The sequence below is a fragment of the Ceratotherium simum genome, chromosome 13 (genome assembly GCF_057802395.1).
Source record: "Ceratotherium simum simum isolate JZ-2026a chromosome 13, ASM5780239v1, whole genome shotgun sequence".
Classification (NCBI taxonomy): domain Eukaryota; kingdom Metazoa; phylum Chordata; class Mammalia; order Perissodactyla; family Rhinocerotidae; genus Ceratotherium; species Ceratotherium simum.
In genome coordinates this window covers 20,168,551-20,183,122 of record NC_141912.1, presented here as the reverse complement: position 1 = coordinate 20,183,122, position 14,572 = coordinate 20,168,551, and the positions used below count along the sequence as shown (strand labels likewise).

Sequence of the window (14,572 nt, the reverse complement as noted above, 5' to 3'; positions counted from 1 at the left end):
TTTGTTCTGACACTGGGCACCAGTGGCCATTATGGGCCCCTTCCCAGGCCCAGGGTATCGTTGATCAGTCTAAGCCTCTCAGGGTAATCACATTCCCCTTGTTAGTGACTGGTTTTTGTCATGGGCTTCTATAGCTACACTGGGAAGTCGTCTTGTGGACTTCATTCAAAGTTTTCCTCACTCTTAAAAAGATATAAAAGGGCAGGATGTGGAGAGACTGAACCTTCATACGTTGCTGGTGAAACCCTCAAACCTATAAAATGGTATCATCACTTTGGAAAACAGTTTGGCAATTTCTTAAAAAGTTTAATAGAAATTTACCATACAATGCAGCAATTTGACTCCTACATACCTACCCAAGGGAAATGAAAACATATGCCCATGCAAAAACGTATGCATAAATGTTCGTAGGAGCATGATTCATGAAAGCTAAGAAATGGAAGCAACCCACATGTCCATTATTTGGTGAATAGAAGAACAAAATTCAGTACATCCATATAACGGAACAACACTCAGCAATAAAAAGGAACAAGCTACTGATACATGCTACAACATGGACGAACCTCAAAAACTTTATGGTAAGTGAAAGAAGCCAGACAAAAAGATCATCAGTGGTATAATTCCATTTATGTGTGAAATGTCTAGAAAAGGCAAATCTATAGAGACAGAAAGAAAGTACATTAATGGTTGCCTAAGACCAATGGGAGGGAAGAGAAATTGACTGCAAATGGGCACACGGGCTATTTTAGGAGTGATAAGAAGTTCTAAAAATGGTGATGGTTACACAATGCTGTACATTTACCTAAAAAAAAAAATTGAATAGGGTACACTTAAAATATAAAAAACATATATATATGAATGACAAGAATTCAACCCTTCCTATCTCAGGTTCCCAAATGGGGGCATGATGCTTGAAGCTGCAGCAGCTATCTCAGGACCAGAAGCAGCAAGTCAGCTAACCAGGAACCACGACACTGCTGAGCGGCTAAATTAACCAGCCCCGGAATAGTCCTACTCCAAATTTCTTTAATGTGAAAACCAAAAAGTAAAATAAAATAAAAATCCTTACTTTTTAAGCCACTTTTGGTTAAGTATGCCACTTTTGGTTAAGTATTTTCTTAGTTGACGCCAAAAGCATCCTGATTGATGTCAGACTAGAAATAGAGTCACCAGAGCCCTTTAAGTGGTATATGATTCACACATACATTTAATTTTGAAGGAAGTTTTGAAAATATGCATGCTATATAGACTAAAGGTTTGTATCACCACCCAAATTCATATGTTGAAACTTAATCCCCAATATGACAGTATTTGGGGGTGGGGCCTTTGGGCAGTGATTAGGTCATGAGAGTGGAGCCCTCATGAATGGGACTAGTGCCCTTATAAAATAACTCCCTGAGAGCTCCCTTGCCCTTTCCACCATGTGTGGACACAGCAAGAAGACAGCCATCTATGAACCAGGAAGGCAGCCCTCACCAGACACCAAATCTGCCGGCACCTTGATCTTGGACTACTCAGCCTCCAGAACTGTCAGAAACAAATTTCTGTTGGTTATAAGCCACCTAGTCTATGGCATTTGGTTATAGCAGCCCAAATTGACTAAGCCAATGCATTTGTTGTGATGTATATATGTTGAGGCACTTCTAACTGGGTTGTGTATAACTATTTTATGTGACATGAGGTACGTTTAAGATGGCACCTAGTAGTTTTATTAAAACCATATTTTTTTTTAATTTTTTAAATTTATTTATTTATTTTTCCCCCAAAGCCCCAGTAGATAGTTGTATGTCATAGCTGCACATCCTTCCAGTTGCTGTATGTGGGACACGGCCTCAGCATGGCCAGAGAAGCGGTGCGTCGGTGCGCGCCCGGGATCCAAACCCGGGCCGCCAGCAGTGGAGTGCGTGCACTTAACCGCTAAGGCACGGGGCCGGCCCTAAAACCATATTTCAATCCAAGCTTGAACTAGAACTTGCTATCACTCCAGCCTATCTCTCATCCACTCTCCTTCACGTTCAGCATGAACCAAATGGTTTAAGCATCTCACGTACATTCCAGTTATTATCCCATGTTTCATCCCTCCATGTTTTCACACATCATATTTTCAAAGCCTAGAATGTTCTTCCCTTTGACTCCATGTTAAAATACTATGCACTTTTAAAATCCCAAGTCAGGAAAGTCTTTCCTGACACCAAAAGATAATCATTCCCTCCCCTGATTTAATTCTATATTTTGTACATACTGCTATTAACACCTCTATCACATTATATTGGAATTTTTTTATTACTACTATCTCCCCTATTGTGAATGGCAAACAGTTGGAAGCTCAAAGATAGCTCTATCTTATATTTGGGTGACTTTGGGCAAATCACTTAACTTCTGAATGTCAATGTCTTCTTCTGTAAGATAAACATAGGTATTATCACCCCATCTCTCCTAGGCTACTATGAGACTTAACTAAGATAACATATGTGAAAGCATTTTATCAATTATAAAGTACTGACAAATTTTAGTTAGAATAGATAAGATCTTTTAAAGGTATGTAATGGACCACATAAATTACAAAAGATATGTGTTCTCTCACCATTTACCAAAATTGCTCTAGCCAAGACTGCCAATGAGTACTGACCTCCCAAATGCCTAAACCCAAATGTCTATTCTCACTTGTCATCTTGCTCCATCTCTCAGCTCTTAACACAATCTTGCCTTCCTCCTGGACACACTTTTTTCACTGGGCTTCCACCTCACTGGCAGCCCCTTCTCATCTTACCCGCTTCTAAATATGGAGGGCCTCAAGGCTTAGTATCTAAGCATCTTTTCTTTCTAAACTCACTCCCTTGGGGATTTCATCCAGTCTCATGGTTTTAAACAACACAATTTGTTCCAACTCACAAATTTCTATCTCTAGATTTCTTCCCTGAAAACCAGACTTGTGTATCAAACTGCCTAGATGCTTAAAAAGTATCTTAATCTTAATGTGTCCAAGCTGAGTTCCCCATCTCCCCTACCCCAAGCCCACACCTTCATCTCAGTTAATAGACATTTGATCTGTTTAGAGGCTCAGGTCAAAAATCTCAGAATCATACCTGACTCCTCTCTTTCTCTCATACTTCCTATCCATTCCACCAGAAAATCCTCCAGCCAAAATATCTTCAGAATTCAACCCCTTCTCACTACCGCCATGCTATTTATACCCTTGTCCAAGCCATCACCTCTCACTTGATACCTGAAATAGTTTCCTAAATGGTCTCCTCGTTTCTGCCCTTGCAGACCTTTGATCTGGTCTCAACCCACCCCACAGTCATCCTGTCACAGTATTAGTTATATCAGGTCAAGCATTGTTTAAAATTCATTCTTCAATGGTATCTCACCTCCCTCAGTGAAAAATCCAAAGTCCTCACAATGGCCTTTAAGGATCCACGTGATCCACTCACCATATTCCTATTTCCTCATCTCCTACCACTGTCCCCTTTGCTCACTCCACTCCAGCCACTGTGCTGTCCTTGCTTTCTGTTAAAATACCTGGCACTTGCCATGCCTCTGCCTGAATGCTCTCCCACCCAATATCGTGTAGCTCGCTCCTTCACTTCCATCATATCATTCCTCAAATGTCACCTTCTCCATGAGAGTATCCCTGGCCATCCCACCGAAAATTGCAACCCCCTTCGCTCCTACTCCCTCTCCCCTTTCCATAGTTTATTTTTCTCAGTAATAGTTGTCACCTTTTAACATATGTTTTACTGTCACTAGTAAAAGTTCCAAGAGTGCAGGAGTTTTTACTTCTTTTGTATCCTCAGTGTTTACAACAATGCCTAGCACACAGAAGGCACTAAATAAATATTACTTAAAAGCACGAAAGAGGAAAAAATGAATGAACAAAGTAGGCCTCATAAATTCATGATTTCTAAACATGTTATCTTCAATAATGGGCAGAAATACCATCAAAGTACTTAGAAATGGCTGGCATTTAAAAATCAGCAAATTTGAGGGCATAAAGAAGAGATCAAAGTAAATTTGGGAGCACATAATGTACCTAAAGAAACTCATAGCAAATAAATAAGTAGACATCATACTCAAAATACAATAAAATACTCAGTGATCACCTCCTAGATTTATTATAAAGTTCAAAGTTAAATAAATGCTTTTTATTTACTTATAAGACATTTAGTATCTATTATATTCATCATTTTTAGAAGGTACAACTGAATATTTAGATTTTCTTCCCATGTAAGTTTATTTTGAATACCTTGGTAATTGTTCTGGTTTCAGTAATTCAAGCTAATCCACATCAATGAACAGTTTTAAATAAGCAAGACTATAATTTGATACTTATAGTAAAGTTATTAAGTATATTTGGTTATAATTTAAGAATTAACATCATATAGAAAAATTTAAAAGAATTCATCATTTTAAACTCTGTAATTACAAAGTATTATATTAGTAGTTGCTATATTAATGATATATAATCTGCTGATTAAAAAAATGTTGTCCACAAATAGAAAGTTTTGGATATATCTGAAAAAAAATCTTTTCCCACTTTAATATTTATTCCATATTTTTCTTCTTAACATTATCATCTCTAGGCAACTATCTGCTGGTAAATTACAAATGAGAAGAAGTAATACCTTAACATTCCCATCAGAAACTTCCTAAGGGTAAATGAATATAATTCCTCCAACTAAACAATCATTCAGAGAAGGCAATGTATCTTGCTAAATTACAGATCTAGAATATGAAAATCCAAGACTTTCATATCACAAGGATATGCTATTCTTCTAAGTGTTGTTTATACTGTGAGATTTTATTTAAATAAAGATCATTCTATAAAAACTAATATCAGAAAATGTGCTATAGCTCTTGATTTCCTCATCAAGAAACCAGTGAACCATCACTTTATATTATAGCTGCAAAGTGAAGGAACAAAATTTTTAAAACTATATTCTAAGTCTTCTCATCATTGATAGCATTGAAAATAGAGAATTTGAGTAAATCAGTTCTAGAAACTTGCTATTATCTCAATTTATAGAAATTTCTGTAAGGAAATGGAAGGGCCACATATTCCAAGATGAAGTCATGACCTTCGGCAACATGCTTACACATAGCAAGACTTAATAAATGTTTGTTGAAGTGAATTAATCCATACTTAACTGGATAAAAGAATTGAACAGAACATATTTTCAGAGAAAAATGTATTTAATTATGTGAAAACTTCTATCCAAATTGACTTTGAATATTTCAGTGAATACTTCTGGTTAAAGTGGCTTGAAACTTGTAAGGCAGTCAACAAAGAAAAGTTGGAAGTATCAAAATGTCACTAATTCATTGTGAACGGTAATAGTACTTTTTATTATGTTTAGAGATGCCTGGCTCTCTGTTATGTTTTTTCTTACATATATGCTTTTTAAATATATATTTCCCACATCAATCCCATGGGATAAGTGTTATGATCCCTACTTACAATTGAGGAAACTGGGACTCAAGAAAATCAAGTAAACTGGCCAAGGTACCACCGTGAGTCCTTCCCTGGACTGGGATTCAAACTCATTCTGTTTCATTCCAAAGTCTGTTTCTAAACCTCTGAGCCCAACTTTGGGTGGCCATTAGAACAAATTCGAACATATTCACTTCAGACGTTTGTAGGTAAAACACTTGTGGGCAAATAATACTGCACGCTCTATCCCCCAGAAAATATTCCAACAGATAAACTTTCGTCGAAAACATTTGAGGAAATCTGACATTTCCAAACAGCGCACTTTGCCGAAAGTATACTTTACAGAAAATTTAAAGCATATTTCCCGAACGAATATGCCCTGAATTAAGCATTCATACAAAATCATTGTTATTAATACACATGAAGTTTTCCATGTCAGTAACTCTATTGTTCAACAATTTAAAAATAAACTTCACAAGAGAGGATGCACCTTAATTATAGGAACAATCCACAAATCACAAAGTCTTAAAGCTAAAAGATTTCTTAAAGTTTCTTTAACCAAAACTTCACTTTATAGATGATAAACTAAAGTCCAGGAAGGGTAAGTAGTTCGTCCAAGTTTATACAACTAAAAAGAAGCAAATCATAATAATTTGCTTATAGCAGGATAAAAACATTTCCAATTTCTAATTATCTTCTTTGACCAGACCTTAACAGTTCTCAATTACGGTAATATATCAACGATATCCTGCATCTGTAGGATTTAAAACCACCTTGAATTTGAATCATTTTGAGGATCAAATCCTACAACTTAAGTCATTTAAAAGCAACCTATTTTAAACAAAGAAAACTCTCACTTTTCATGGCAAACAACTGCTTGAAAAGGAAAGTAAATATGGTATCAAAATACTTTTTATATTACCAACAGTATTTATGTGAACTTTTAACTGCTTTCTCACAGAGATGAACAAAACTGAACTGTAAGACTTAAAAGAAGGAATATGAGACTCTTAATGACCACTATAAAAACTTGATGTATACCATAAAGATTAAGTAAATTTACAGCCTCTGTTGTTATTATATAGCCAAGTTTTCATTCTGCTAGAACTTGTACTTTATATTAACTCCCAGTTATTAGGAATTGACTTATTTCTGGCCACTTTTCGATTTTGTTTACCAAAATAAAATGTCAAAAGAGAAAAAAAACAATGCAAACCACTAAAGTTCTGCCAATATAGAAACAATCACTGCGATACTTAAAAACAAAATCAATCATAAATAAAATAGGACATTTGCCAAGCGGACCCATCGTTGTTCCACAACTTTCCTTAGTGACTATATAATCCACATGCATTATATGTGCTGATGCTGAAGAACATACCATAAACTTAATAAAACTTCATCAGAAGTACCCAAATCATCATTCCAAATGAAAATGAACCTACAAAAAACCAGTTCAAAACAAGGAAATCCGAAGTCATAAATCACTGATCAGGCAACAGCTCAAAATAACTAGACAATTCTCTAATGGCATAAGCACCAGCCCAAAAATGAAGCGCTTATAGAGTATTTAAAAAGAAACATACCTTCTTTAAGGCGGAGAATTCCCAGTGATCAAGTTGTAGTAATCCACATAGAGAAGGCATCATCAAAAATCCCGACATTTTAACTTTTAAGTAACTCCAAACGAAGAAGTTCGATAACTTTTCATCCAGAAATGACTTGATGTTGCACTGGTACTTCCATAATGTTCACTGATAGAAAGATCCAGTAAGAACAATGCAGTATGGAGAAGGTCAATGCACCTCATGACGCTTTCTAGATGCTGATAATAATAATTATACCTATACAATTGAAATTAATTAATGTTAGCTTCCAAGTCATTCTACATAGTTTCTAAAAAAAAAAAAGTAACCATAGCATTAATATATTTCAGTCTTTAATGTGAAAATTAAAAACTACATAGTTCTGGCACTTGAATCATTTCTAGCTGCAAGTTTTCAATAATGGATACTACTGTACAAAATCATAACTTTAAGAAGTTAAAATAGACTGTTTGGATGATTCCTCCATTTATTATCAGTACATTCAGTCTGATGTTTCATTGGTCTTGTCAAATTGAAAAGACGGGCAAGTCCAAGGGTGTGAGGAAAACCTCTAGCTCTTGGGTAGGGATAGAAGAAGAAAGTAGAGACCGTGATAAATTACCTTGGTATCTGGACTGATCCCATAAAAACATACCTGAAAATAATGACCTAAATCTGCATTGTCGAACTCAAGAAGGCTGTCCCACACATTCCTAACATTTAAACACATCCTAACAGCTACAACATCCTACATTTGCCCACTTTCAACAACCCTCCAACTTCTGTCCCTAAATGTCTTTCTACGAACCAAGTGACAGGACAGATAAACAACTTTTATGGTAAAGTGGAAAAGCGCTGAAAGAAATTTCATATAAAGTGGAGATGTTTACTAGTTGTGGAGTGGTTGCCTCATGTGAGCAAGAACCAACCTAGAAACACTGAGAAGTGAAGCTACTTGGGAGACAAAGTTAGGGAGTCTCCCTTTGCCTATAAACACGGAGGGAATTGCGCTGCCTCTCCAGCCCGCAGAAGCAGCAACAGCCATCCCTCTTTTGGGCGGGCGTGGCAGATAGAAACAAAAGGTTAAAACACAAAAGGCGGGGCGGACTGCTGGGTCTGAGGAGCTTCTGGGGCTCACGTTCCCCATTCTATTCAAACACATTGAAATGGGGGGAGGGGGTAAAGTGAGAGAGGCGATGATGGATCGCAGGCACAGCTTAGGTTATTCTGGGTGGGTCGGGAAATTCTGGGTGGGTCGGGAAACTGAAAGGGGCGGACGGGATGGCCGACTCTAACTAGTGGTCCAGGCCCCATCCCTCCATCCCTGCATCTCTGACAGTCAGGAACCTGTGGCTTCCTCCACCCTACCCCAGCCTCAAAGAAAACTTTCAGAACTCTTACCTGTTTGCTCTAACTCCCTCGACCACAAACACAGGAGTCCAATCCTTTACAACCTAAACCTCTTCTGCATTCTATTGTTGCAGCCTTTGGTATTGTGCTTTGGATCTGCAGAGCGCTCCGCAGACAGTTAAGTTATAAAACGGTGAGGAACGACCCCCACCTCCATATCTCTTTCTCTGCATGACCAAAGTCAGGGCTGGGGTGGGGGTGAGACTGGACTTGTCCCCATCCATTTCAGCACGTTTTCCTGCGCTACGCGCGCAGCTGGGAGGAAGCGAGGCAATGCCCCCTGAGATACCCTTCTCCCCCATCCCCCCGGCTCCTCACATAAAGAGGCACTTGAGAGAAACGCCTGCCTGGCTTCTGCCTATTAAAAATCAACAAATAAAACAATCTGGGCAAGTTCGTTAAAGAACAAAAGAGAAGGGAACGGAGGAGAAAGGAGGTACAACTTACCAGCCAAACTTCGCCACCGGACTACTCCTCCGTCCTCCGAAGGGCGGGGAGCGGGCCGAGTTAAGGGGGAGAGAGGTAAACAAGACAACAATCCCCACTCACCTTCTTCTCCACTTCGTCGCACTTTTAAGAGACGTTCCCCTTGCTGCAGTCTGCGAGGCGCTCGGACACTTTTGTGTGGCCTGACAGCGGAGAAAGTCGCGGCGGCAAAGTTGCGAGAGGGAGATACCCGGGCGTCCGGGGGAGAGGGGAGGAGAGAGAGTTCATCAGAGTTCCCCCTTTTGTTCCAAGTCCCGGAGCAGACAAAGAGGCGGCGAGCGGCGGCAGGTTTCTCCCTCTCACCCCTTCTTCCTCTCTCCCTCCCCTCCCCTCCCCGCCCCCTCCCTCTCCCCGCATCTCCCGCCCGGCTCGGGAACCTCCGAGGCGAGCCGGGGCTGCTCAGTCTCCAGTTCATCGCAACTCTGCCCCGACCCTCTCCTCCCACCACCTCGCTCGAAAACTTTCCCCACGAGATGCCTGTCCTGGTGCCCTCCACACCCACCACCCTTTTACCGCCCCCTTCCCCAATGCATACACGTCTACGGGGGGGAAATCTCCAAAATCACTGGTTCTGGGAGATGCACCTCTTTGTTTGCACTTTCCCTGCCACTCAGTGTGAACAATCCACTTTGGCATCGAGTTTCTGTCAGTTTTTCATCATCCCAAGAGACAAAATGCGAAGGGCAGGGGGTCAACCCCAGAAGATAAAGGCGCTTACACAATCAGAGGTGGGGCGCACCCTAGGCTCTCCATCCTCGTTCCTCCACTCGGATTCACTCCCCTCCACTCAACACACCAAAACAACTCAAAGGGGCTTCAAGTGTGAGAAAACTCTCCTCTCCCGCTCACCCCCACCCACGCGGTCCCTTGGGAGAGCCATCTAACCCGCAGGACAAAGCCCAGCTCGGGCCTCCACCCCTCGGGGCTACCTGTTGCCTTAGGCGCTGCGCAACTCCGTCCAGGGACTCCGAGGGCAGACTCCCACCTCGAGCATCGCGCCCTCCTCTCAGACCCCGAACTTCCCCTAACCTCAAGCCGCGACGGCAAGGCTGTCTGGATGGCCACGCTCTCTCTGACCCTGAGCTAAGCGCTCCTCACCCGTTCCCTTCCCTACACCAGGGCCTTGTCCTCGCTCCAAGGATCTCACTTGGGGTCCCTGGCCGCCTCCCCATCCTCTACCCCCTGGAACGGCTGGACAAGCATCCCCTCTTTCTGTCCCCTCCCCCACTGCCTTGCCCCCGGCAAATCAGGTGTCTCGGACGAGGAACCTTCCCCAGGTCCTTCACCAGTCGTTCCCCGACCTTAAGAACTGGGAACCCCATCCTCACCAGCCCCCAGCCCCAGAGCCTCATCCCAGCTGTGGGCCACAGCATTAGCTCTCTGAGTGACTCAGAGCAACACTAATTTTCCTTCTGGATCTCACTAGAATTGAAGAGGAGGAAAGCCGAGAGGTGGGGGAAATGGGAGAGAATGGGGGCCCGCAAGGGGAAAGAGTTGTCTAGGGCAAAGGAAGAAAATCCCAAACACTCTAAAGCAAACTCCCACGCTACAGGAGGTATCCGGGCCGTCGCGCACCTTCACCTCCACCCTCTTTCTTTCCCCATCCCAGACTTGGGATCTTTGAGGTGAAGTTGGGGGGTAAAGGGATGGGGTAGAAGGGGGCTTGGGCACTTGGGAGCAGTGTCCGGGGTGGGGTTGGGGGTGGGGGGATGTCTGAGGAAGGAGATGGGGAAGGAGCAAAGAGTCCCTGCTGAGTCCGGAATGTAGCGGCTGGCGGTCCCCGTACTGGCCCGCAGACTCCTTGCCAGGTCTCTCCCCCAGAGCAGAACAAAGACGCCGCGAGGAGCGCTTCTGTCCTCGCCTCCCGGCGTCCGCACCCCGCCCTGCGCTTGGCTTGCACGAGCCCACGCCGTTCTCGGAAACTTTGCAACCAACTTCCCCCAGAGTTAGCGCGCGCGGGGCAGAGAAGCGAACAAATGAGAGCAAGCGCATCCCGGGACCAGAGATGCCCTCTTCCCCGTCCCCTCCCGGACGATGAGCACCACTCCTTGCGCCGCCGGTCCCAGCCCGCGCAGAGGGCAACCCGCGGTGCAAGGGCGAGAGGAGCACACGGTTTCCCCGGCTCTCTTAAGAGAACGAAACGCATTTCTTTACTTTGGACGCATGCAGTGCTGGGCGGTGGGTCGGAGAAAAGGGGTGGCAAATAGAGAAGCGGGCGTTGGGAAGGCGGAGGGCGGCGGCTGGGTCTGCTGCGTGAGGCCGAGGACGCAGGAGCGAGCGCGAGTAGGAGCCGCGCCCGTCGAGCCGAGTCCGTGCGCGCCCCGTCCCGCCCTCCGATCCCAGCGAGCAGCCGCGACGCCGCCGAGTCAGGACTAGGGGCCGGGGCCCGCCGGCCTCCCGGCGCATCGGCCTCCTCACCTGCGGGGAGCCGGGACACCTGCGCCGCCGCCTCCTGGATCCCTGGGTCTCTTGGGCAGCTACTCGCCTACTGGAAGCTCAGCACCCTCGTCTTAGGTCAAGGATCTTGAACGCACCACCACCTACCAAAAGAGAAAACAGCCCCCACCCACTCCTGTCTGGCACGTTTTCCGCTTTGTTTAATTATGACGACTTCCAGAATTCTCTTTTTAGCAGAAGCCTACCCTCCCCCAGACAAACCTTTACTTTCTGCTATCCTCAGGGACCTGCTTGGAAAATAATGAAAAGTCAGTACTTGGAGACAATTCTATTCTGCTGCCTCTCGAAAATACTCTAGTTATAGGGTAAATCAACTAAGAGTTGCTAACTTCTAAATAATACTCCACTTACTGTGATAGTATCATAATCGACTCTATTAAAGCATTACCAAACCTCTGAAACCATCTCCAGCTTGTTTCTCTCTTTTCTCAAGAAATCAGGAGAAGTCAGTCCCATTTGCTAGGTGAAAAGTCAATATGGCTTTAAGAAGGCTTTCTCCCTGCTTTATGAAACACTCCTATCAGAGTTTTTTGAGGCATCTCCCTTTCCCAACCTGTTTGTGAACAGAGTGATTTCTCCCAAGAATCTTGGCCCTTAACTGGTCAGAGCTCCCCCATCTCCACTCCTGGGCCACTCTGTGTACGACCTAGCCACTGCCACCTTTTGAAAGGATGCCATCTTTTCTCAGATGCCACCATACTTTTTAATATTAAAAAAAAAAGTTAATTGACATCTAGGCTCAAAGACGGATGTATCAGAGCAAATGGGCTTAGAAACCCAAGTATCCTCTCTGTCCTGACAATGTTGGAGCTCCACTTGGGGCTCCACCCCTCTGTCATTCCTACTGGCAGGCCAATGGCATCTTACTGCAAGTCTCCCCCCTCTCTGCTTCTCTGTTCAAGGGCTTCCTTCAATGGAAGAACACCCTACTTTGCCAGTGCAGGGGTGCAGCTGAAAGTGCCAGGCAGTTAATGTCCCTCAGAGCAGCCCTCAAGAAATCCAGGATGGGAGTCAGTTTAAAAATACCCCAGCTTCCCCACTGGAGGTAGGACTATACTAAGTTGTATTCTACACTGTCTCCCAGAGGTCCCCAACTTTGAGCCTCAGTTGTCCACAATAGTAACTTGCTCTTTGAGGAATCCTATGTTGACTTCCTTCCTTACCTGTCTCACTCTCCTTCCAGTGCTTTCTGGTGTCACATCCCAAACAGACTACAGTATCTGCCCTCGAATCCTGGTCTCAGAGTTAGCTTCTGGGGGAACTTAACCTAAGATACCTCTCATCTATGTGCTTTCTAAAGGAAGGAATCTGTTCCATTTGGAGAATGAAGCTCTGAGATCAGATTTTCCCTGGAAAAGGGGTTATTTCAGTAATGAAAAGTGTTTGAGTTATCTAGTTCATTTTCTTTGTAATAGTTTAAGATTAGATATTTTACTGAATAAAGTATAGAAGTAGCGATATGTAGAATCTTATCTCGTGTGTGAAATGTTTGTACATAGATTCATAAGAAAAGAAGTTCCTTAAAAGTTTAATGCCAGCAGACAGCAATGCAACAGGAAATTCTATTAGAATCACCTTTTTAAAAAAAATGAGTTAGAAGCAACATAGAGGGCTTTGATGGAGCCTCCTGTGAGAGTCAAGGAGGATGATAAACACATCCCAAACTATGTCTCAGTGTGACCTAGTCAGTAATATTTCCAGTGAGAGATCCTATGGTGTTTTTTAGCAAGCTTCTCACAGCATAAATTGGCCAACTATTGCAACACTTCTTATGAAATTATATATTAAATCTTATTCTCCTCTTAGCCACCATTATGAATAAGTCATCAAGTATTTGCATAATTATAAGCCCATAATGCCATCCCTAGCTCCAGAACTTTCCTTCTTAGGTTGCTTTCACTGCTGTTTTTCTTAAGTTCTCCCTGTGGTAGTCCTTAGTGCTGTTGACCAAGTTTTTGTTGTTCTCCCTCAGAGCACAGGGTAGGAATGCAATTCCCTACTCCCCTTGAATTGGATGGGGCCGTGTGATTTGTTCTGGCCAATGACATGTGAGCAGAAATTATATGTGTCCCTTCCAGGTGGAAGCTTCAAGAGCCCGTGTGCTCCCTTTCTATCTGCTACTGTGCTGATAGGGCCTTGATTTAGCTTGTGTACCAGAGGGAGCCCCCTAGCCAAATCTTAGTGGCCATTTTGTGTGAGCAAAGAAATAACCCTTTCTTGTCATAAGGCGCTGAGATTTTAGGGTTGTTTGTAATCACAGTATAATTTAGTTGGTTCTCACTTGTTCAGATACTCAGTCATTTATCTTTGCAAAGTTATGCCTCTTATTTCCTTATGAGTTTTAGATCTTGGAAAGTTTATACAGAAGCTCACATGAACTTCCCCCAGTATTTTCTAGCTGGACTTCAAGTATAATGGTACTGTGCTGGGTAAATTGTTTTCTTTATGAAAGATTAGTTTATCTTCTTGTTAGAAAAAAAGCCTACCAACAAATTACTAAAAAGGGGATAAAATTTTGTGGAGCCTGATACCCTTCATTTTTGCATCTGCCCACAGAGAGTTAACTCTCCCTGATCTTTGTCATGGGCTTGCCAACTTTTAGGGCCTCTTTATCCAACACTGTAAGCTCAATGAGTCTGTATCATACTACCTTTGAAACTGGATTTCTTTGGACAAGTCACTTCACCTTTGGTGAAGTTTTATTGGTTTTATTTACCCAATAAAACTGAGAAGTCATCACCTACTTCATGGGGTTATTATGAGAATTAAATGAGATACTAAATTAAAGTCCTTAATCCAGTGGCTACAGGAAATAATGGCTACTATTCAATTTCAAATACTTTATAGCTTGCCTAATGATTTTCCTAGTCAAAAACATAACTAAAGAGACTTGCCTGTTCTGAAATGTTTTTCATTTTCTTAATATTCAAGCGATAATCAATATATTCCAAAAACGTTGCTAAGAATAGCTAACAGCCCATCTTTTTCCTTTCCCAAAATATATCTGGAGAATTGAAATCCTGCTTTCACAGTTCATGAAACAATTTTATTTTCTCTTCACACACATCTTTGTCATCCCCATAGCCACTATGATTCATTTATCTCCCTTTATGAGTGCCCATCATCCTTATTTCTATTTAAATTGTTTAAAACCCAGCTCTTCTTAGGGCCAACCCAGTGGCATAGTGGTGATTAAGTTCAC

General features: G+C 42.5%; 1 long non-coding RNA gene across 1 annotated transcript in view; it reads right to left on the bottom strand.

Annotated features, from left to right (window-relative positions):
* The window catches only part of LOC147915384 (uncharacterized), a 388,885-nt gene extending 381,647 nt beyond the window's left edge, over positions 1–7,238 (bottom strand). The window contains exon 1 of the long non-coding RNA XR_015553987.1: positions 7,018–7,238. This is a non-coding gene — a long non-coding RNA (uncharacterized LOC147915384). The remainder of the gene's footprint in view (positions 1–7,017) is intronic.
* Positions 7,239–14,572: the final 7,334 nt, after the last annotated feature.